The sequence below is a fragment of the Staurois parvus genome, unplaced genomic scaffold, assembly GCF_062004578.1.
Source record: "Staurois parvus isolate SC_StPar_1 unplaced genomic scaffold, SC_StPar_1.0 ptg000350l, whole genome shotgun sequence".
NCBI classification, from domain to species: Eukaryota; Metazoa; Chordata; class Amphibia; order Anura; family Ranidae; genus Staurois; species Staurois parvus.
In genome coordinates, this window is record NW_028318146.1 from 2,764,648 (window position 1) to 2,789,933 (window position 25,286).

The following is a 25,286-nucleotide window of genomic DNA, read 5'->3' on the forward strand; positions in this document are numbered from 1 at the left end:
AGATCCCTGTCTTAGGGTCTCTTTCTTTTTTTTCTTTTATTCCGCTCCAGTTATTACTTTATTAAGCAGCATAATATGATTATTATAATCAGCTTACTGTAATGATTCTATTCTTTTTTTTCCTACAAATGATTAGTAAAAAAAAAGATTCTAAGGATGTCCTTGCATGTTCGCTTCTAATCTATCATGCTCTGGGAGAGCATGCATTTGCAGTCTCAGAAAATATAGGTTGTTCTTTCTCTTATTCCCCCACAACTTATTCCCCCATATCCCAGAATCAATAAGAAACCTCTTATCAACACTAAAGAATCTTTTACATTTCTTACTTCAAGTGCTAACTTCAGACCAGGGGCGGACTGACCATGCGGGTATTTTGGCACTGCCCGAGGGCCCGGGGTCAGTAGGGGGCCCCATGAAATGCCCCTGGTACCTCTTTATAGGCTTTTTTGGGTGTGCTTTGAGTGTGGGCAAGGACACAGGGGCTCCATGATCCCCTACTGTCCGGGGGCCCCATGAGTTGTCAGTCCGCCCCTGCTTCAGACAATAATGGTGGCATCTGAATGGCCTCCAGTCTTTCGTGTCCCCTACTCCCAGATTCAAGCAGTAGGTGGTCCTGCAGTTGCAATGTGTATATAAAGTTCAGGTAAAGTTTGGATCTTGATATGTGGATGCTTGCGTTACTGTGAAAAAGGATCACAAACAAAAAGGGGATTCCCAATTCTGACGGATATCCCTTCCAATACTCCCATGCAAGAGCAATGATGATGTGGAAAGTACTGTAATCCACAGAAGACAGATGTCACCTTTCCCCAGTTTAAACCAGTTGTTAAAATAAGAAATCATTGCTAATTGGTTGTTGTTGACTAATACACTTTACACTTTCTCTTTACCTTCTTATTATTTAACTTCTAATTATGATTACTGCAGAGCTTGTTTGTTTGGAAAGAGATTCCTTTAAAATAAATCACTTCATGAGGGGATTTCCCTAGAAGGGTGTGAGGATTATTGTAAGTGAAAGAGTATTTGTGGCAGGTGTTAACTTTGTGCTTGTATTAGGGTGATAAATTTGTAGATTGAATTAGTCTTCATGAGAGGATTGTAAAAGCAATTTAGACCCTTATTTCTGTTTATCTGGGGTGGGGATTTGTACTTTCATGAACTGTAAGTCATAGTGCCTAGTTCAACACAATGATTGGAGGAGAACCAGCAAAAGGGAAAACACTGAGCAATTGTTTTTTTTTTTTGTTAAATTGATCCCCTGCAGCTTAAATTAAAAAAATACACTCACCTCCTGTCCCTTGGGGGTTTATTTACTAAAGCTGGAGAGTCCAAAATCAGACTCCCTTCTGCATAGAAACCAATCAGCTTCTAACCTCAGCTTTTTCAATGAAGCTTTGGCAATGAAACCTGGAAGCTGATTGGTTTCTATGCAGAAGGGAGTCTGATTTTGGACTCTCCAGCTTTAGTAAATAAACCCCTAGGTGTCCCCTGCAGTAATTTCTTTCCACCTCTAGATGTCTTCAGTCTTGCAGGATGGATGATGCCCAGTGGCATCCAACGCAGAAGACTGAAAACATCATTCCTGCACTAACACACAATGATATAGAGGATTCTGCCATGGTGGGTGGGAGGGGTGATCCTGATATGAGGCTTTAAGCTATACTAATTTTAACAAATGTTATTAGAAGTTGGTAATTAAACTGTTTTTGCTCAGTGGAGTCAATAAATTACTTATATTTAATACAGTTTTGTATTGATTAAAAATAAATTAAAATGCACGTTTGCATAAAACTAGCATAATTGCTGTAGAAATATTAGCCTCTTGAAATAACCCACATAGCAGCACCTAGACTGGGAGAGGGAAGTGAGAGGTCATCTACTGAACTAACTAGAACTTTATTGCGTTGCACAGTGCCGTCTGTCTACAGTTTGAACATTGTTATAGAAGGTGGGAGCAATAAGATGATCTTTCCTTTACTGTCCAGTCACCAGGCAGGGGTGGGCTGGTGAACATATTGTATTGCATAAATGCAGTACACAAAACTGAGGTCCCCGACCTGGCTGTTTCTGTATCACAAGATTGGCTGAACTCCAGTTCAAAATATGTTAGCAAGTAAAACAGTCAATTTATATGTATTTCAACTGTGTATTCAGCTTTTTGCATGTAATTAGGCCTAAAGTGACCCTGCCAGCATAGGTCTCTTGAAATTCCAAAGATTTGCTGCTATCCAGCCACTGTAAGAGTTCAACTGTTAAGATGAGTCAAATACCTGTTTTCCATGCTGCACATAGAGGTTTCTACTGTTTTATGATCCACAGGAGAAACTACAGCTACCTACATGAAACAGAGGAGCCTGTACTCAGGTGTGGATGGAGGGACACAGGGTTGTAAGTGAAGTCATTGGAGTGACAGAGGGGTTGGGGCATAGAGTGGGAATATAAAAAGAAAACAGACAACTCCCAACAGTCATGTAGCAAGATAGACCACAACCAATATGTAAAAAACATCTGAGACAATAAAACACAATATCAATCAATCATTTTCACTGCATTACCATCCCATACAGACACATTGATTTCCAATAATTAGGCATATAAACTCTTGAACATTGACAAACAGAAATTATCCTATGTGGACTGAAAATCAAGTCACGTACACACAGACACCCAACCTGATCACTGAACAATTTGAATCACAACCTTAGCAAAGTGACAGATTCCTGTACACCAAAACTTTTATACAAAGTAGTGATCAAGTTGAACCAAATAAAACCACCCAGATCCATACTCCACAAACTTACCAATAACTCATTACAAGCTATTTGTTATTGATCAGGCACATACCATGACAATAAGAACTATTCCACTGTTATTTCCTTCCAGTCTATCCTGTCTCCACTTCATTTTTTACAACTTCCATCATATATGACCATGAAATTTCATCCATCTCCACAGAGTGCCCAATCCCAGAAGATAACAATTGTCTTTTTTGTTTAATTAGAGAGAAGACAACTAGCAGAAAACATAAGAGCGTATGTAGAGGAGGGAAGAAATTAAATAGAACCAAATCCAATAAATCAAAAATCAAAGTGTTGATGTAAATCTTCAATACATCATCCAAAGGGCTCGCACTAGAGGGTGAATCTGTTCTAAAAAGGGGGCTTAATTATTGCCCACCATCTAGAACAAATATCACCAGAGGATCCATCAGTTAAAAAGGGGCTTACTTATTGCCCATCACCTAGGTTAAATCTCACCAAAGGAAGAATCAGTTCTAAAAAAAAAAAAAAGGCTTGATTAGTTAATTACTGCCTATCAGCTTGGTCATATCTTTTTGAATTGTTTATTGCTCTCCAGACATTTATACAACTATAAAATATATCATGCCAACAAAAAAAATAAAACATACAAATGCATCACAAATGCCTAATGTAATGGGTGAACCACCTGTAGCAAAACTTATCCACTTCTTTTTTTGATTCAGCATAAAGGCAATTTTGAAGCAACAAAGATCTCCCTTTTATAATTTAGCCAAAAAGGAATGTAAACAATTATAATATTATTTAAGAAAATGCAGACAAAACAGGAGGCATTATTATTTAAGACAGGCTATTAGGATATTCAAAGATGAAACCTACTAATCAAATACAATACATAAAATATTACAAATAATACATACAATAAATTTTGAACAAGATAGTTTAAAAACCTCATACAAGTAGGTTAAAATAATAATCTGATTACTATAAATGAAAAGGAATTCCCTATCATTACAAATACAATCAAACCACGCTTTTATCATTTGCCCAAAATTCATAAGTACCGCACTAATCACAGACCTATTATCTTTGGTATCAAGTCTATGATGGTGAATTTATAAGAGTTTATGATTATCATTCACAAAATATGTTAGTTACCTTCCTTTACACTTGAAAGGTATGACAGAATTGTTATCTGTTCTCAAGGAACAAACTTGAATGGATTAATAATCATTGGCTGACCCTTGAGGCAGAATCACTTTGTTCAAGTATTCCATATATAAATGGTCTGAAGGTAATAGAACTTTACTTAATATCAGACCCATTAATGCTAAGACAACAGACAGGTTTTGTTCTAAAGGGCATTCTCACACATACTGTATGTTCCAGGAGATATTCTGAATTTGAACACATAGAACTGCAATGGGCACGTCTTTTGCACCTAGTTACGCAAATCTATATATAGAGGCCTTCAAGTAGGAATTAATTTATTAAAAAAATCTCTTCAACTCAAACAAAAGGTCATATATAACAGTATATTTTTTACTTTATTTTTATTTGGGAAGAGAGCCCAAGAAAAATTCTCAAGTTTGTTCAACATCCAAATGCAAATACACAGGGCCTTACCTATCTGTAATTGGCCCTTCAAAGAATCTGGATAAGGTCAGAAGTTCCAAGAACTTCTATAATGAGACAGATCGTAGTAGCTATCTTGAATTTACCAGTTGCCATTGTCCTCCTTGCTTAACAAACATACCCTTTGGGCAGTGTAAGAGACTAAAAGGGAATTTTAGTTCCGAATAAGATTTTGTAAATCAAACAGCCATGATCAAAGGTAGGTATATAGATAAGAAATATCCAAGAACACTAACAGATGGAGCATTAACTAAGGTTAGACAATTTTCACAGGATTCTTGCTTACCAAAAAGGACAAAAGGAAGTGACTCCCAGTTATACTCAAAACTGTATCACAAATTTACAGTATTCGGCATAAGGACTTAAAAATATGCATCTGAATATACTCATATCCTATCTAGTTTTATATTTCAATGTTTTTATTAATTTATAAACAGTTTAAGAAGACAGGAGCAACAAAACACGCCCACGCAGGGGCCATCAACTGCACATAAAAAAATTAAGAAAACAGTGCTTTAACACCAACAGAGCAAAAGATGTGCCCAGCCAGGAGCTATCAATGGCACATAAATGACAAAAACAGTGGTATAACACCGACAGTAATTCAAACCAAAGGCAGCAAAGAAACAAAAAAATAAAAGCAAGGAGTACAAAAGGAAAAATATGACAAGACCAAGATCAGGGGTCCGAGAACGCCAATATCGAGCAACATCACAACCCCAGACTACATATCCTATCTAGTTTTAAAGAATTAACTTCCTATTCAACCTAAACTAACTTTCCATGTAGACACAATCAGGGGCGGACTGACAACTCATGGGGCCCCCGGGCAATAAAGGATCATGGGGCCCCTGTGTCCTTGCCCAAACTCAAAAAAGCCTATGAAAAAGGTACCAGGGGCATCTCATGGGGCCCCCTACTGACCCCGGGCCCTCGGTAAGTGCCCGAGTTTCCAAATGGTCAGTCCGCCCCTGGACAAAATTAGAAAAAAATACATCCTGGCTATATCTGCAAGCAAACACAAATTGAAGTCACAATCACCCCATCAGATGTAGAATGCAGCAGGTGTAACAACCTTAAATTCATCAGCTGTGATAATATTACCAACAAGGACCATACAGTGATGTCACTAAGTAATGGTACCAGCAAAATGCAAATTTTTGTGGATTGCACTTACCTTGTTTACCTATTGATCTGCCCATGCAGATCACAATATATTGGCAGGACAATGCAAGCATTTTACCAAAGGATAAACGCACATACTGTATGTATATATACACTGTATATGCACAGTCTATTCATCCCATATTATATTTACAATTCATTACTTTTTCAATCAGTACAGTCACATTTTGTTTTGGTTTAGATTTTTAGCCACTACACCTAGAAGGCATTTACTTTGCAAGTGGAAACACAAACATTTTGTGTATTTATCCCAAATTGACACATACATGTGATATTCATCTCTTCCTATATATTTTAGCTCATATTGATCCTTACAGTAAATCTTTTACAAACAGCTTCAGCATTTTTCACCTATTATGTTCTGTTTTTCATCTTTCACTTTTTTATGCTTACTTTATTTCATGTCACATTCCAGGAGAATTATACCTTGTTTTTTGTTAGACAATTTGGGCCCCTATTTTGTGGTAAATTTGAATACATGTCTCGAAAATTGGCCAAAAATAGCAAACAAATATATATAATTTGTAAAATACTAGCAGTATATTTTTTGCCATAACCCCACCACCAAAAACAAACAACAAAATTATTCTTCTTCAGGCATATATGAAGATGCTACATATGTGGATATTATTTGTTTTTTGTACCAGAGCCCAGAAACAAAAGTGTATATGTTGCCTTTTTTTCTTAAAGTGGGGTCTTCTTAAACAATTGAAAAATCGGGAGCTCACCAGCTCTAGATCGGGGCTCAGCAGCTCAGACTCCATGCTGCAGGCGTGCTGCCACATATACGCATAAATCCTGTCTTAAAGGGTTATTGCTTACATTATCATAGCCACTAAGTTCAATTGCCAGGATTCTGAAGCTCACTGGAATATAGGTTTTTTGTTTTTCTAAACCCACCTTGGGTGCCCTTCATTAATACATCTCACAGGGAGCGATGGGCGGGTGAACAACAACTCCCTTTCCGCTCCCCCTCCTTTTTTGCACTCCTCTTCCTTCACCCCCCACCATGTTAATAGTCATTATTTCTTTTTGTTTTTGCCCTCTTTGATTTTCACCCTCCTTCATACATTTCTGTATTTAAAAAAGGTGGTAATGGTTTCTTTTGTGAGATAATTCCTATTAGTATCCTGTGTATATTCCATCACTTTGCCCAATGCCATACTCACTCAAATGAAACCTGTAATATAGCTGTCTATTAAAACATTTGAACATAAAGAGGTTACCTTCAGTCCAATGTAAATCAAGCTATATAGTAGAGGAAGGTTTGGGAAGGGAAGGATCAGGGCCAAGCCCAACTTTTACTAGAAAAGTGAGATTTGGATATAACTCAGGGGCTAGTGATCATCTAGAGACACAGTTTTAACTAAAGGTAGTCTTTGATTATGCGATTTTCATCACATGCTCAGTTTAACAGCCTTGGTTTGTCCCCATATCTTTACAGATTTTATACATCACCCACACAATTGGCAAAATGATATTGAGTGGCATATCAATACAAGTTACCTCACAGACAGGCAATAATTGGAAAATAGTGCCTAAAACAGCATTTGTGTGGCCCTCCTAATTCCCTATTTTGAAACCTTTGAAAATGGATAATATTTCCAACAGTAAATTGTTCAAACAACAGTTTATGAGTTTACATGTTGATAATTCATAACAGATACTTGCCATAACATAGCCTTCTTAAGAAAAACTCTGAATCACATGATAAACATGAAACACAATAAACTAAGTGAAATATCAGTATTACCCGGAATTATATCGTGCGTGGGAGCATGAGATGTGCATGCAGGCACTGCACACTGCCAGGAAGCTCAACGTAGAAATATATTTCTATACTTATCTGGTACTACCCAAGGTTCTTTTTTTGGTAGCAAAGCAGAAAATGTATTGTAATCATTTGATTTAATTAAGCTAGATGTATAAAAAAAAAACCCAAAACACTGAATTGTAGAAATGTGCTAGAGCAAAATCTGTAAATATTACTGCTGTTAGGTAAGGGTTGTGGGAGGATCTAAATAACCATAGTGCACTTCTGCTGATTTCACTAGCTAATTTTTATTAGCTGGAGCCGAGTTACTTCAGGGCCAGAAAAGAGGTGTGCAGTGGTACATGTTTTCATTGTGTGCATTGGCTAATATGTGTGACAACACAGTAGATCCATTATTTTTCCACTTGCTTTAACAGGCCAAGCAGGCCAGCGTAAGTGGCAGTTACCTGTTTTTACTCAAGTAGTTTTAGCCTTTTTTTTTTCAAAATTAAAAATAGTGTTGCTATAACTACTTAAAATGTATTTGCTGGAGTTAGGTTTTAATGTATTGTTTCTTACTTTTAAGTACATTTAAAGTAGATCTGAACTCAAAAAGTGAAGCCTCTATATGTTATAGGAGCAACTAGAGATGGTAATTGTTTCTAAGCAATACACTGAAAATGTGCTTTTGTCTTAAATTCCTCAAGCAAAATATCAGTGTGCCTCTTGGTATAAGAAGGTGCCTATGAATTCCTGTGCCAACAACCTCATAGCTGTTTATCTGCAGGATGGTATCTAAGGTTCTAATGCCCCTGACCGCTACTCTCCGGAGATTTGTATCGAAATCTATTGTTGTACTGTTCTTGCTGGAGGCTCTGCCATGAAGTAAAACCCTGTCCCACAGGGTTTCTATTTGCTGTGTGATTATACTGCAAAATGAGCTTTGTTGTTACAATAAGTGGAAAAAATGGACCTGCTGGCAGGATCAACAGGGGATAAAACTGTGTTACTGAGAGACTTAAAAAATGCTGTTATTGCTATTGAATGAAAAATATATTATTTTTATTTTGCCCATAGTTCAACTTTAATTGTTGACTTTTACAGTTATTTATATTATAGGTCTCTTTACTTTGAGGGAATAGGAGCATCAGACCTCCTTATGTTAAAAAGTGAAAAACCTCTCTTTGTAGCTGTGATAAGCTCTTTTGTCAATACAAATCTCCACCTTGTTCGTTTACCCATGCGGCCAGCGGATTGAACGAAAAAAAAAAATTAACCAATTCCCCCATTCACACATTCAATGTAGATGGCGGAATGCTTTCCACTGAGCTGTTGTATTCTAACAGCAGGAAAACTTCCCCGCCCTCAGAATATAATAATCAGTGTTATTGGCTATAGCTCGATCAATAGATCTTGTGTACAACCAGCCTGCCCATACATGGATAGAAATTCGACCAATCCCTGTTGGACTGGCCTGAATTTTGATCCATGTATGGATAGCTTTACAGAAAAGTATAGCATTTAAGCTCTTTTATTTGCCTAACAGAGCGTTGGGGATCATTAGAATGTGATCAAATGTACAGCAGATTCAAATGCAAACATGCCAGTTTTCTGCAGGTACGGTGACCTTCATGCATTTGTTACTGTCAATAGATGTTCCTTGAGAATAGCCGACTTGTATTTATGTTCATTGGTTCTTAAAAAATAATTATGCTGAGTCTTTTAGCTGAAACGCGGCTGTGTTTCAGCACGTAAGTCTCACCCTTCTATAGAAAAACCACGCTGGTATGCGTGAGAACAGATGTTTATCTTGCTTGTTGTGACAAGAGTGATAATGCTTTTAGGTTACATGCTTATGTTGTGTTTTGGGAACATGCACACAGTCTTAATATCATCATTCTTTTGGGCTTGTTTGTGTATTCGAGTAGAGGGAGAGTAATGTCTTTCTTCTGTTACACTTGTCATACAAAAGTAGATATTTAATTAATAATGCTGCAGAGGAGACCTTGCATTTTTCCAACAATTAATATTAAAGTACACCCAAAGCCATTTTTTAATACAATAATGAAAGGTAAAAACCCTTGACAGTTTTTTAGCCCTGTGTGTTCCATTGGGGGGATTTCCCTACATTTCCCAATCTGTAGACACAACAGAAAGCAAGAGTGAATATCTCCAAAGTAGGAACAATCCACTCAGAACAAGTGTCCACAAGCTTCTAACATTAACAAAAAACCCAAACTATTGCATCATGTCATCTGAATGAAACAAATACATACAAATGAATTTGTTGTTTTTGTTATAAATTATTGTGATATTGAAATTTGTTACTATTGTGATTCAAATACATCTGGATCTCCAAATCATGCAAATTTTGTCTGAATTTTGATTCGTAACAGAAAATTAATCACGCATGTCTTTCGCCCTCCCTCTACATTGATAGAAAATGGAGTTTCAAACAAATAAAAGTACATTTGATTTGGTAACCAGGTCACAGAGACCTTCATGTGTCACCAAAACAAATGACATTCCACATCTGTATGTAATTGTTGCAGGTCCCTTCATTCACTTTTTCCGATCATAGATATATATAAACATGTTAATTTTCAAATCATCTCAGATCAGGGTGGTTAAATATTCTCATCTACTAGCTGAATGAGACGTCACCAGTTGTAAATATGCATGTGCCAGATTGTGCAGTTAGTATTATATCACTCAAGTCATGAGTTTCGGTTGTGTGTCACACTGTGGCTGGAGTGAAATGTCATCCATGTACCATTACCTTTAATCCAGCTATTGTTCATGGATAAACTGTAGATTTACCCTTAGCAATCTCCAAATCAGGTTGGAAACATAGTAAGGGCAGGGTCAGATGGGCACACTTAGCAATATGTCCTTATCTTTCAGTTAAAGGTTATTAAAAGTATTTAATGTGTTCCCCACTCCTGACATCCCCACTCCTGCTGTATGACCCGCTGTATCCCTACTCCCGGGTATGTACTCGCTGTATGACAGGGGTAGGAAATTTTCACGTTGACTTACACTCTACAGCATTTCTCCCCAGCATGATGGGCAAATCGCTAAAATGCTAAGGAATATTTTCAAGGCAAACAATACATTCATAAGCTCTAGTGACAGCATACTAGAGTATATAATTTGCTATACTGTAACACATTTGTTAAAAAGATGTAGCTTTAGCATTAAAAAATGCTGTAATGCTAAACTCACCAACCAAGAATAGGTTACATTTCATATTCCTAATATGTGTCTGTTGCATTAAAAAGCATCCTGTTCTCTTTGCATAGCTTCCTTTGTGTGAAATACCTGGTGTTCCTGCCAGTCCCCCTGCTTTTCTATTTTCAAACTGACCATGCTAGGCATTACAGCACATCCATCACAGTGTGGTCAGTTTTCTTGCTGTGACGAGAGAACAGCCTTCCAGTCCTCCAATGGCCAGGATTTGGCTTGCATCCCCCCCCCCCCCATGCACCCATGCACAACCACTCGCTAGTAAGATCAGTGTACTAAAGTTTCTCCACCCCCTGGTTCTCTAAGCGCTTATGCAGCTGAGAACAATTGATTATATGATCATATAAAAAAAGGTATTTCTAATGTTTTGATGTGTATACACAAACGTTTGCCATTCACTTCTATTTCTAAATGAATAAGTTGTACAAGGTGTGGGTTCATATATACTTTAAGTAGAACTGAATTATTAATCTTTCTAGACTTTTAATCAATCCTTATATTTATTGGCTCTGTATAACCTACGCCAGCGATGACCAACTTACTTAATATAGGAAGCCTCAAGTGCAGCTCTTGACATCACTAGGGACAGCACATATTATTCAGTGAATGTATTGCTTCATAAAGTTGTCAGAGACTACAAATATGTAACAAGAGATAGGAAGAGACTTTAAACATACTTTAGGAGTTGCTGTAGACTGGGGACATGCTTCAAGAGACATACAGGATGATTTGCTAAAACTGGAGAGTGCAAAATCTGGTGCAGTTCTGCATAGAAACCAATCGGCTTCCAGTTTTTTTTGTCAAAGCTTGATGGAACAAGATGCAGTTGGAAACTGATTGACTACCATGCACAGCTCCACCAGATTTTGCACTCTCCAGTTTTAGTAAGTCAACCCCATAGACTACTACAGCCTTTTTACAAATCAATGTTACCACATTAGGTACATTTAAAAATGACATACATTTGATATTTCTCTTTGAAAGATTCATTATAACAGGCCAGATGAAATGAAAACATGGAAGAGAGAAGATAATGGTCAGCAAAGAAAAAAAGTAAAATAGAGTCAAGGAAATAAAAAAAGTAATTTACCTACTTGAAATAAGTCCAAATAATATGTTCCCTTTACTGGCTTAAAGGATAAATTCACCTTTTGGCAAAAAATAATAAATGCACATTTTTTTGCAGTTAAAAAAAATGTGCATTTATTATTTTTTGTTGAAGGGGCCTGGAAGGCATTACACCAGCGATCAGCAGATCGCTGGTGCCCCGTAGGTGTCCTGCAGACCTGTCAGTATATCTGCTTGCCCATACATCCCGTACAAGCAAGCTCTGACAGGAAGACTCAATGAACTACCACACCGCTCCACAGTGCGGTGGTAGTTCATTTTGGACTACAAGCCGATAGCTGCAAAGGCCCAGCCTCTTTTTTTAAAATTTTGACAGTTAGCAGGGGGAGAAGTTCCCCCGTTAGTTGTCAAAGCGGGGGAGCAGGGAGGAGTGGGGGGCTGGTTCTTTCATTCCATATTACACCCTGAATATGGGTGTAACATGTTATGAAAGGTTAACTTTTCCTTTAAGTAGGCACCTAAATAAGAAAAACATAGACTTCTGTCTTTAAGGGTCCAGAGGGCTACACAGTAGTTCCCACAGGGCCATATGCACCCCTGGGCCACAGGGTGGGCACCAAGGACTTAGGCTGTATAGGCAATAGTTATCTTTATAACATGATCATCCATTTGTTTTCCATCTAACTAAACAACTGCTTCAGTGTGCAGGAGCCTTTAGCACTACAGGAAGTGTCCACGTGCAGGCAAACCCAATCTTTCAATCTGTTGCTATTTATAATGTTATCTTCTATGGGAAAATGGCTATGAATCAAATACATAAATCAATGCTGAACAGACATCCTATTGGGGCCTCTTTGTGGCCAGACTGGAATGTATTTGTCCCTTAACTTATAAGCAAAGATAATGGTCTTTCTTGTGGTCTCTGAAGGAACAATATTGCAAAATACACTACTGGAACATAAATATAGAAAGATCATAAACCAAAAATAGAGAAGCACAACACAGGAGCTTTATAGCATTTAACAACCAGTGTGCAACCATCACAAAATGCTAAGTAATTCCTAGAAGTGGATTAAAGTGTTACTAAACCCAGGACCCTGCATTCACTATATCTGGTCTCCCACAGTACACAAAATATGGAAGTGCAATTATTTTAGTAAATATAAACTGCTAAAAACCTTTTCTCATCAGCAGCTAGAGCAGTCTTGTGTCTTCTATCAGTGTTCAACAGAGCACTGGTTAAAGTTTGTAGGAGGGGTTTATTTCTGCTCTAGGAGGATGCAAAACCCCTGACCTCTGTCTGGGCAGTGCTGATTGGCCCTGAGCTGATCACCTGCACTCTCCCAAGAAAAGAAAAAACATCTCTAGCTATACACACTACACTGAACATGTTCATGTGGCTACAGGTTCAGTCTGTCTTATTAGGAGATAAGACATGGACTTTTGAACAAGAGGAGGGGCAGAGAAAACAGGATCAAATGGCCTTGTTACATAATGCAGAAGAGTAACCCCTTAGGGGTTAATCCTCAATGAGTATAACAATCATGCTTTACTGCATATACAGACTGATTTTACTGTTGTGGGTTTAGTAACACTTTAATTGTGTAGATTCACATAGTAACTGAAAGGTTTAACCCAGCTTTTGATATCTTTTGTCTCCAGCTATGATGGCTACTGAAAAACATGAAAAAACACTTCTGAGAGTCAGGTGACCATCAGCTTAAATAGCCAGTCTCAAAAATCTTTGAGGTGGAAAGTTGTAATGTGCTTGCTGCACCTGTTTCAAGAGAAAAGGTGATAGCCAAAAGCTTGTTTTTTCCTTGGAAACTCTTTTAACCACTTGCCCTCCAGAGGATTTACCCCCCTTCCTGACCAGGCCATTTTTCTCAATACGGCACTGCTGTATTTTAACTGACAATTGCGTGGTCATGCAACACTGCAATTGAAATTTAGGTCCTTTTTTCCCCACAAATAGATCTTTATTTCGGTGGTATTTGATTGCCTGTGTGTTTTTTATTTTGTGCGCTATAAACAAAAAAAGACCGACAATTTTGAGAAAAAAAACTATATTTTTTACATTTTGCTATTAAACATGTCCAGTAAAAAAATTAAAAAAATCAAATTTTGTCATAAATTTAGGCCAAAATATATTCTGCTACATGTCTTTACTAAAAAAGTACTAATATGTGTAAATTAATTGGTTTACGTGAAGGTTATAGTGTCTACAAATGGCAGTGTATATATACTGGAATTTTCTTTCTTTTTGTTTATACTAGTAATGTCGGCGATCAGCGACTTATTGCGGGACTGCGGCGGGCATTCTGACACGGGGGGGAACTGACTAACTGTCACTGATATCCCCAATGACACTAATACAGTGATCAGTGCTAAGAAAAAGCACTGACGCTGTACTAATGACACTGGGCAGGAAGGGGTTAACATCTGGGGCGATCAAAGGGTTAACTGTGTGCTGTTTTACTGTATGCTGTGTGTTTCACTGTGTGAGCACATTGCTTTGTATTGCTCTGCTCTGCTATGCAGAGCAATACAAAGCAATGTGCAGGAGCTGACAGGGGAGACATCTGTATTGTTTTCATACAGACCTCTCCCCCATCAGTAATACTCGGCAATCGCCGGGTGCCGGTGGGGAATCTCCGGCTGGGACCCAGTGATCAACAGCTGAAGCCGCCAGTGGCGGCGTGGGTGGGGCGCACGCATGCCCTCCTACCTGGAAATGCAAAATCACACATATATATATATATGATTTTGCGCAGCCCTGCCGCCTTGTAACAGTATTTCTGCTATAGTGCAGCGGAAAAGCAATTAAAGCCAGCCATAGACTGACCAAAATTATACTGGTTTAGCAGAAACCAACCAAATTTCAATCCATCTATGGGCAGGCTGGTTGTACTGAAGTCAATCTATCAATCAACTTCAGTACAACCAGCCTGTCAGGTTTTTTTCGCCCCCGGGTGGTCATTGTATTCCAGTTGGGTAGGCTCCCTGCACTGCGGGAGGGATTACCTTTCAACTACTGTGGGGATGGGGGAATTAGGCAATTTTCTTTCTTTCAATGTGTGGTTGAAGGAAAGAAAATTGCATAATGTATGGCCTGTCTTTAAAATTTCTCTAAAGGTTCTCCCCTACTCATAAAAAGGGTTTCCTGTAGCCAACAGGCAGTCTCAAATTATGTACCGTATTTTCCGGCGTATAAGACGACCCCCCTACTTTTCCTGTTTAAAATGTAGTGTTTGGGCTATACTCACCGTATAAGACTACCCCTCTTCCAGTGCACACCAGTGGGAAGAATCTTGCCCCATCATTGGTGTCAGTGGGAGGAATAGTGCCCCATCATTGGTATCAGTGGGAGGAATAGTGCCCCATCATTGGTATCAGTGGGAGGAATAGTGCCCCATCATTGGTGTCAGTGGGAGGAATAGTGCCCCATCATTGGTGTCAGTGGGAGGAATAGTGCCCCATCATTGGTATCAGTGGGAGGAATAGTGCCCCATCATTGGTATCAGTGGGAGGAATAGTGCCCCATCATTGGTGTCAGTGGGAGGAATAGTGCCCCATCATTGGTGTCAGTGGGAGGAATAGTGCCCCATCATTGGTGTCAGTGGGAGGAATAGTGTCCCATCATTGGTATTAGTGGGAGGAATAGTGCCCCATCATTGGTATCAGTGGGAGGAATAGTGCCCCATCATTGGTATCAGTGGGAGGAATAGTGCCCCATCATTGGTGTCAGTGGGAGGAATAGTGCCCCATCATTGGTGTCAGTGGGAGGAATAGTGCCCCATCATTGGTATCAGTGGCAGGAATAGTGCCCTATCATTAGTATCATTGGGGGGAATAGCACCCCATCATTGGTGTCAGTGGAATAGTGCCCCATCATTGGTGTCAGTGGAAGGAATAGTGTCCCATCATTGGTATCAGTGGGAGGAATAGGTGTCCCATCATTGGTGTCAGTGGGAGGAATAGTGCCCCATCATTAGTATCATTGGGGGGAATAGCACCCCATCTTTGGTGTCAGTGGGAGGAATAGTATCCCATCATTGGTGTCAGTGGGGGGGGGGGAGGAATAGTGCCCCATCGTTGGTGTCAGTGGGGGGTGGAATAGTGCCCCATCATTGGTGTCAGTGGGGGGTGGAATAGTGCCCCATCATTGGTGTCAGTGGGGGGAGGGGAATAGTGCCCAATCGTTGGTGTCAGTGGGGGGGGGAGGAATAGTGCCCCATCGTTGGTGTCAGTGGGGGGGGAGGAAAGGTGCCCCATCGTTGGTGTCAGTGGGAGGAATAATGCCCCATCATTGGTATCAGTGACACCAACGATGGGGCACTATTCCTCCCACTGACACTTGCTGACCCCTGTTCCAGTACGGTGCTGCTGCAGCCAGCATATGTGGTTGCAGCAGCACCTAAGCACGGTACACTTACCTGCATCTCCACTCGATTTTCGCGGGGCCGCTCAGCTCCGCCTCCTCACCGGTGATTGGCCGCCTGTGTGCCTTTCCTGAGCTACAGTTCTGGCGGCCAATCACCGGTGAGGAGGCGGAGCCGAGCAGCCGCGCGAACATCCAGTGGACGAACCGAAGGAAGGAGCAGTCGCGCTTCTTGGACCGGATCGTCTTGGGATCGGAGCCAGGTAAGAGACAGCAGCCCCTGCCCAGCCCTGTACTTAGTTTCCCTTCTGTTGGAAACTAAAAAGTGTCAGCATGCCGTTACCGGCATATAAGACGACCCCCGACTTTTGAGAAGATTTTCAAGGGGTAAAAAGTCGTCTTATACGCCGGAAAATACGGTAGTTACATTTTAATTATCTTATGTGTTTGGTAAAGTCATAAAATCAAAAAATGATCTGGAATTTATATTTACTAAGCTTAAGATGCTGCTTTGCAGAACTATGATCAGAAGCAGGCTGTCAAATAAATCAAACCTGGAATGCACTTTTTGTGGCAAAGATTAATTTTCCCTTGCTGCTGCTGATGTACATGAGTCCCAAACATCCATCAAATCATATCATGCCATCTCATATATGACAGGATACCATCGAAACAAAAGTTAAACATTACACAGGTATACAAGTTCTACTGTACACATAACATGGGTCCAACAGGAAATGTTCGCTTTCAGGCCAAAGTTTATAAAAGCATTTAATTTATTCTTGTTAACTTAATCACCATTGAAGAAACTATGAAGTATTAACATTTGCAAAACAGGAGGAATTATTAAAGGGGTTTGTTTAAGTGACATACTGTATGTCTGCAGGATATTTGTCCATCAGATGTCTGATTATTTACTGGGTGTAGCTGGCAGTTAGCCTGGTATGATCCAGTCTGACAGGTTGCTTGGCAGCATACCCAATCTAAGTCATTGTTTATTGTCCGCAGAAGAGCCACCGCTAAGCAGCTGGAGCAGGTAGCCATGCTCACATTTACTAAGGTAAAAATGGGATTATGATGTTTGGTATTGAACCCATCGTAAAAATATACTGTTATTTGACAATATATTAATATTTCACAGTTATTTTCCAGCAATATTTTTGGAGAACATCTTTAGAAAGGTATTATCATTACTATTAGACCTGGTTCACACTAGTGCAATTTTAGATGCAACTTGAGTTGCACAGAATCGCATGACATTGTTTTCAATGGTGTCTGTTCACCTCAATGTGACTCAGCACAGAGCAATTTTGGAAAGGTTTCCTATACTACTTTGGTGGAATTCCAGTTCAATTCTTGCCCATAGAATATTCAAACCTTATCAAAGTTGCATCCAAGTAGTACTATAAAATCGCACTGAAAGTTCAAAATTGCATTGCAGTACTGTGAACCTAGCCTTAACATAAATATATATGGAAACTAATGTAACTATTAGCTGCATAGGCTTGCATACCGCCATTAGCACAAAGGGGTCTACACTCTCTCTGCAAAACTCTTCCAAAAACAGTAGTATGTTAGGACTTTGCCATAAATGCACCATTTTACAGTGTGATATAGTATTACAGTAATACAGTAAATCTTCTGAAATTATGCAGTATATATCCTTGAAAAACATTCTTTTGAAGAGCGCAATATTTCATAAAAATAAACTTTTGCCACCTGTTGATTTATATGCCACTACTATACTCAAAATGGTTAAAGCGGAGTTCCACTCACTCTGTAAAAAAAAATAAAAGTTAGCAGCTACAAAACTGTAGCTGCTGACTTAAAAAGCAGCCACTCACCTATCCCACGATCCCTCGTTGCCCCCGCCGCAGCCCGTTTACATTTTTATTTTTTTTTTATACTATTATTTATAGTTTTTTTTTTTTTACATACTGTCACCCTAGCAGTACAGTGTCACCATAGGGGCACTGTACTACTTGTGGGGGGTGATGAAGATTTTTTTTTTTACACTGATTGCGTTTACACCCATAAAGGCTGTAAAAGCAATCATTTCTTCTATCTGACAGCCATTGGGAAATACTGTGAGAGCTGTGATTGGTCACAGCTTGTCACATGGTACAAGGCTGTTGTGAATAGCTTTGTACCATGTAATCTCTGTGATCATTCGCAGATTTCACACGTAGTAAGGAATGATGTTAGAATGGACATCTTGCTCACTACTATTCATGTGATCACCGATTGGCCAATCAGAGATCACATGATCGGGACCTCACACAGAGGTCCCGTACAGCAATTGGTCTTCCGCTATGTCCACCGGTTCACGGTGCCGCGCGCTCCCAGGGAGCGCGCACAGGCTGATAATGCAGGCGCCGTGCGGTCCGGTGCCTGCTGTGTCCAGAGGACACAGCGGAAGACTGATTGCTGTACGGGAGTGATTAAATCTGGTCCATACCATGAAGTCTATCCTTTGGTTTGTGCACACTGGGGTGTTGGGGTGTTGTTAGGTTCAAGTCAGCAATAGCAGCTCTCATATTTCTATCCTTACAGGTTAACTTTAGAAAAACCTGATATTGTGAGATTTAGATTTTGGTATCTGGAGGGACTGAATATGAAGTTCTAGCAGGTCTAATGGCTTTAACTTAACCAACTTCCTTACACCTAGGATAAAATCTAAAGCTGAAATTAAGCTTGTGATGCAGGCCACTGAAAAAAAAAAATCTTAGGTGTGTTTCAAACACTAAAAACAATCAATCATACAGCATAATGTTGAAGCTAGTGGATCCATTCAGGACTAGCTAGGGGTCCTTCACACTATTGTGTTGCAGTAACACACCATAAAATGTCTGTATTTTATCACATTACTTAAACACATGGTTATGCTCAAGATGCAATGAGATGCAATTTTCTATGGCTTCCCAATGCACCTAGGCACTGCAGCACAATGCACTTTATTATATTATACATATTATATACAGTCATGGCCGAAATTGTTGGCACCCTTGATATTTTTCCTGAAAATCAAGTATTTCACACAAAAAAGGTATTGCATTAACACATGTTTTGCTATACACATGTTTATTCCCTTTGTATGTATTGGAACAAATATAAAACAGAGGCAGAAAAGCAAATATGACATAATGTCACACAAAACCCCAAAAATGGGCTGGACAAAAGTATTGGCACCCTTAACTTAATATTTGGTTGCACACCCTTTGGAAAACATAACTGAAATCAGTCGCTTCCTATAACCATCAATAAGCTTCTGACACCTCTCACCCGGAATTTTGGACCACTCTTCCTTTGCAAACAGCTCCAGGTCTCTCTTATTGGAAGGACACCTTTTCCCAACAGCAATTTTAAGATCTCTCCACAGGTGTTCAATGGGATTTAGATCTGGGCTCATTGCTGGCCACTTCAGAACTCTCCAGCGCTTCTTTGCCATCCATTTCTGAGTGCTTTTTGACGTATGTTTGGGGTCATTGTCCTGCTGGAAGACCCAGGATCTTGGACGCAAACCCAGCTTTCTGACACTGGGCCCTACAGTGCGACCCAAAATCCTTTGGTAATCCTCAGATTTCATGATGCCTTGCACACAGTCAAGGCACCCAGTGCCAGAGGCAGCAAAACAACCCCAAAACATCATTGAACCTCCACCATATTTTACCGTAGGTACTGTGTTTTGTTCTTTGTAGGCCTCATTCCGTTTTCGGTAAACAGTAGAATGATGTGCTTTACCGAAAAGCTCTATCTTGGTCTCATCTGTCCACAAGACGTTTTCCCAGAAGGCTTTTGGCTTACTCAAGTACATTTTGGCAAACTGTAGTCTTGCTTTTTTATGTCTCTGTGTCAGCAGTGGGGTCCTCCTGGGTCTCCTGCCATAGCGTTTCATTTCATTTAAATGTCGACGGATAGTTCGCGCTGACACTGATGCTCCCTGAGCCTGCAGGACAGCTTGAATGTCTTTGGAACATGTTTGGGGCTGCTTATCCACCATCCGGACTATTCTGCGTTGCAATCTTTCATCAATTTTCCTCATCCGTCCACGACCAGGGAGATTAGCTACAGTGCCATGGGTTGCAAACTTCTTGATAATGTTGCGCACTGTGGACAAAGGCAAATCTAGTTCTCTGGAGATGGACTTGTAACCTTGAGATTGTTGATATTTTGCCACAATTTTGGTTCTCAGGTCCTCAGACAGTTCTCGTCTCCTCTTTCTGTTGTCCATGCTTAGTGTGGCACAGACAGACACACAATGCAAAGGTTAAGTGAACGTCTCTCCTTTTTATCTGCTTTCAGGTGTGATTTCTATATTGCCCACACCTGTTACTTGCCCCAGGTGAGTTTACAGGAGCATCACATGCTTGTAACATTCTTATTTATCCGCAGTTGTGAAAGGGTGCCAATACTTTTGTCCAGCCCATTTTTGGAGGTTTGTGTGACATTATGTCGAATTTGCTTTCTTTCCTCCCTTTTTTTGTTTTGTCCCAATACACACAAAGGGAATAAACATGTGTATAGCAAAACATGTGTTAATGCAATACGTTTCGTGAGAAATACATGATTTCCTGGAGAAATATCAAGGGTGCCAACAATTTCGGCCATGACTGTATATTTATAGAAGTAGGGTTTCACTTGTGTTTTTGCATGCTGCAAATGCACAGATGTACACCTTCAGTGTGTTGAAGTGTACTGTATCATAAAAAATGCTGTATGTCCATTAAAATGTGCATTGTGGTGCATTGGCAGCGCATGCAATATATATTAACACACAAAATGCTGAACATTAAAGCACATGTGGTAAAACAACTCACTACAACCATCTAAATGGGCTCTAAACCTATTCGCAATAATGGATGATCCTATATTTTATTTATAAAATTATATTTTACCATGCCAGCTGTGCATTTCCAGTGATTTTATAGAAAATTAGAGCAATCTCCTATTGATAAGAAGCTACAAATCAAGGCAATTTTTAATAGGCAGTGTTAAAAGGTGCCCCAGTATACCTTTAATTAGTGACTTTTCTGATGCTGCACCCGCTTTTTCATTGTAGTTTAGACATGTAGAAGGAAATAAAACAAACACGGATGTGAACACTAGACCTATGACATATGATGCCTGCACAGTCATCACAGGGACAGCTGAAGCCCTAACAAGCAGCATTTCTAACAATACATATATAGGTTTTTATTTGATGTCCTGACAACAATTCAAGAACTGTAACCTTTATACTTTATGTAATTAAAACAGACCTTGCATAAATACATGAATAACCAATTAGTTAAACAAATGTATAGATAGTTAAAAATATATTTACCTTACAAACCAATGGTGTTCCTATTTTGATGATTTCTTGCTCTTATTGTCCTATGTTGATGTGAAATGTATCCGCCTATTGAATCTTTGCATTGATATTTATCATTTGGGATTACCTTTGTATATATACTGTACAAGGTAAAAGGCAAAGCTTCACAAATACTTGAAAATTAGTATAACCTTATTCTAATAAATAGAAATATATACATACCCTTTACCAGTTATCATCATGCTCCTTCCAAAGAGATCACAGTAGATGGAGGGTAGCACAGTACAGTGGGCTACTCTCACAGGATCTCACTGGAAATAGTGTGGTGTCACCATCGCCTAGGCGCCATGGGTGGAAACATGGGGAAAGGTAAGTACAATATTTTATTTCCCGGTAGGTTTTTTTAAATTTTTTATATCTATGTTTTCACAAGTATTTTGAGCTGTTCTGCTTTCCCAAGCGCTTAAAGTATGATCTGTATAACTGATCCAGTCATGGAGAGATAACTTAACTTATAGTCTCAGTAGCTTAGTAGATAGTGACTTGATTCAAATGGAATCTTGCAGATCGCAGAAAGCTTTAATCCAATACTTATATAACAGAAGAATATCAGATAGATTAAAAAAGTCAAAGGAAAAAAATCATCGAGCTCCAGCAGAATGCATGTGATGAATGGGGGCTACAGCATGAAGAAGAAGGGTGGGACTAACTATATGGAACAGCCCCTAGCTATGGAGTGAGGTAGGGACAAAAGTATTAAAGGCAAACAGACAATGCACGTGTAATATGATAGACACACACAAAGTGGATGCATATTCTTTTCAGCAACAGAAACACATTTCTGGTAACTGTTTTGTGCCTGGAGTTCAGTTTCAATTCTGAACAGACATTCAAAATAGAATCCAAGAAAAAGTGGAAGTGTTGTACAGAATCTAGGTTAATTCTTTGGTTTTCAACACAGTATTGGAATTGCTATGATTGGTATCTATGCATGGCCAATTCATTTCTTTTTTCCCTTAGTCAGTATTTACGGAAATACTTTTATTGTAATGAAATGTTGATGAAGAGGATTGCTTTGCTCTTAGCTGTCAGTGAAGCTTATAGCTTAAAGAAAATTTATTACCAATAATATGAATTGCACCCACTGTTCCCAAGAAACTAACATCTCAGTAGAGTAGAGAAAGCTGGGATGACGTTCATGGGAAGCAAACTTAGGACATTATTACTATTTTTGTAAATGTGTATATATAGAAAATCTCTCTTTTTATTCATTTTATTATTTATATATCTAAAGATTGTCTGCATTATCTGCAGCCACCAGTGGGATATATACTTTTAAATCTCAGCTGATAAGTACTACAGTATACACCGTGTATGTCAAACTAGCATTTTTTTAATGCCACATCTTTGGTGTTTGAGGATTTTAACTAAATACATTCCCAACTGTTCTCCAGTTGATGGAGGCTGAAATTCCTAGTATAATTTTGCTGCTGAATGTATCCGGACATGTTTTACAGCCCATTGTTCTGGGCTAAAATGTTGAAGACTGCAATTATTACTGTAACGTTAATTATCAAAGAGCTATATTTTTTCTTGAATAATGTGTGCTCCTCAGTAGACATAATGTGGCTCCTTGAAAAAATTATTCCATTTTATTTGGCCATTTCATTTGAGTTTGAAATGCTAGGTATCTGCATTTAACAGCGAAGGACAATACTCCATATCTTACACTTAAGACATTTACAGGGCATGTTAATTAAGTAGTTTAAAAGGACCAAAGGAGAACAGTGCATTGCAACTGAACAGACCCAGTGTATAAATTGAAGCAACCCTCTCAGTAAATTAAAAATGAAAATTTGCTTTGCTTCTGTAAAACTAATATAATGTGGAACTTTAGTCAGAAAATTATCCTGTTAGATCACTTCATGGTGACCCCTTTTGCAGGTATAGCTATGTAAAACATTAAAATAAGTGCCAATACTGTTTAAAATTCGGTAACACACTGTCTCACCCTGCTCTGCACATGCTCAGTAGTTCTCTATTTTTCAGCACTGTGCTGAAAATGTAGAGGTTGATTTGCTGAATGTCTAAAGATTTACTGCTGCTCAGGGGCTCTAGGTTTCAGCAAAATGGCAGAAGAAACATGAACAATGCTGGAGGCAATTTACAGCACACACTAATTTTGGTAGCATAATTATTAATGTGGAATGTATTTTCTTTGCTAAAGAACACTATTTTTTATCAAGTTCTTATGGGTAAAGTTCCACTTTAAATACTACTCCTCCTGTCATTGCCAAAGGCCAATCCTGTCATTGTGAATCACAAGCTGAAGTATGAAGAAAGTGACACTTCCAAGAGTGTCGATCTTCTGTGATCCCTGCAGAGCTTAGTGGTTCTTCCCATCCACCCCTACATTACTACTGTGTGCTCTGGTAGTGAAGAGGTCAGCGGCATAAACCCTTGGGAGCTGTGTGGGACACAGAAGATTAACACTCTCAGAAGTGTCAGTTTTAGAAGAGCTACTCCTGTTTACTGGAGCTGTGTTTAGTGGCATGGATGGCAGAAGTTATTTTTTACATTCCTTTTTCAAGGGCAGGGTTTGTTTGCATTAAAAAATTGGCTACAGGGTCGCTTTAAAGTGAAACTAAACTGAAATGTCCACTTGAAGGATAGGTGCAGGTTTACTGAATTATTCTCAAATTTTGTAAAAAGATACATTCCAAGAGTTTTTTAATATTAAACAAGTGCCAAGACTTCTTTTTTTTTGTTATTTTTACTTTGATGCTGCACAGGTGGTTGAAGGCAGATTCACTTAGCAAGTTTGATAAAGTGAATGAAAAGACCTACATTAGTAACTTCAGAACAAAGCACGGCAAGAATCCTACATAAAATTTGCTAAAATCCTTGTCTGGAGAGGTTTGTTTATATCCTTAGCAGAATCCAGCAATTCACTATCAAGATTCATATCAAGACCCTAACAGTCCTAATAGTATGGATATCTAAGACAAAATAAATAAAAAGAAACTGAGTTATGCTGTACTTGCTGCTATGCTACTATTTTTCTAGCGTTAGTCACATAACTAAAAACCTAGGCCTTAATTCATATGATCTCAACTGAAGGAGAAACTAGCTTCAACAGAAATGACCAAATACCTAGGCTTGACAACCCTTTGGATCTAGATGTGCTGTCTACATAAGTATATAGAGGTTGGTTGCCTTAGCCAAACAGAGCTAGGCTAAACATACTGTACCTTTACACAGTTGTTTTGATAGTCAACACTCATTATTATTATTACTATTATTATTATAATACAGGATTTATATAGCGCCAACAGTTTGTTCAGCGCTTTACAATATAACAGGAGACAATACAGCAACAATACAGTTCAATACAAGAGGGATAGGAGGGCCCTGCTCCTTGAAGCTTACAATCTAGGAGGGAGGGGCTAGTGGTACAAAAAGGTAGTAACCGTGGGGGATGGACTGGTTGGAAAAGTAGAAGATTCCATTATTAGCTGAGGGCAGGATAGGCTTCCCTGAAGAGATAGGTTTTCAGAGATCGCCTAAAAGTGAGCAGAGTAGGCGATAGTCTGATAAATTGGGGTAGAGAGTTCCAGAGGACGGGGAAGCTCTGGAGAAGTCCTGGAGATGAGCATGGGAGAAAGAGACAAGGGAGCTAGAGAGTAGGAGGTCTTGGGTTTTTCTGTGACCAACACAAAGTGGCACATAATTGTGGAGTGGAAGGAAAATGATAAATGGTTTTCAACATTTTTTACAAATAAAGATGTGAAAAGTGTAGCATGTATTTGTATTCAGCCCCTGAGTCAATACTTTGTAGAACCACCTTTCACTGCAATTACAGCTGTAAGTCTTTTTAGGTATGTCTCTACCAGCTTTGCATGTCTAGAGAGGGACATTTTTACCTATTGTTCTTTGTAAAATAGCTCA

At 39.0% G+C, this 25,286-nt stretch overlaps 1 protein-coding gene across 3 annotated transcripts in view; it reads left to right on the forward strand.

The window, feature by feature from the left end:
• The window catches only part of ANO1 (anoctamin 1), a 249,785-nt gene that overhangs the window by 60,331 nt on the left and 164,168 nt on the right, over positions 1–25,286 (forward strand). The window lies entirely within an intron of this gene.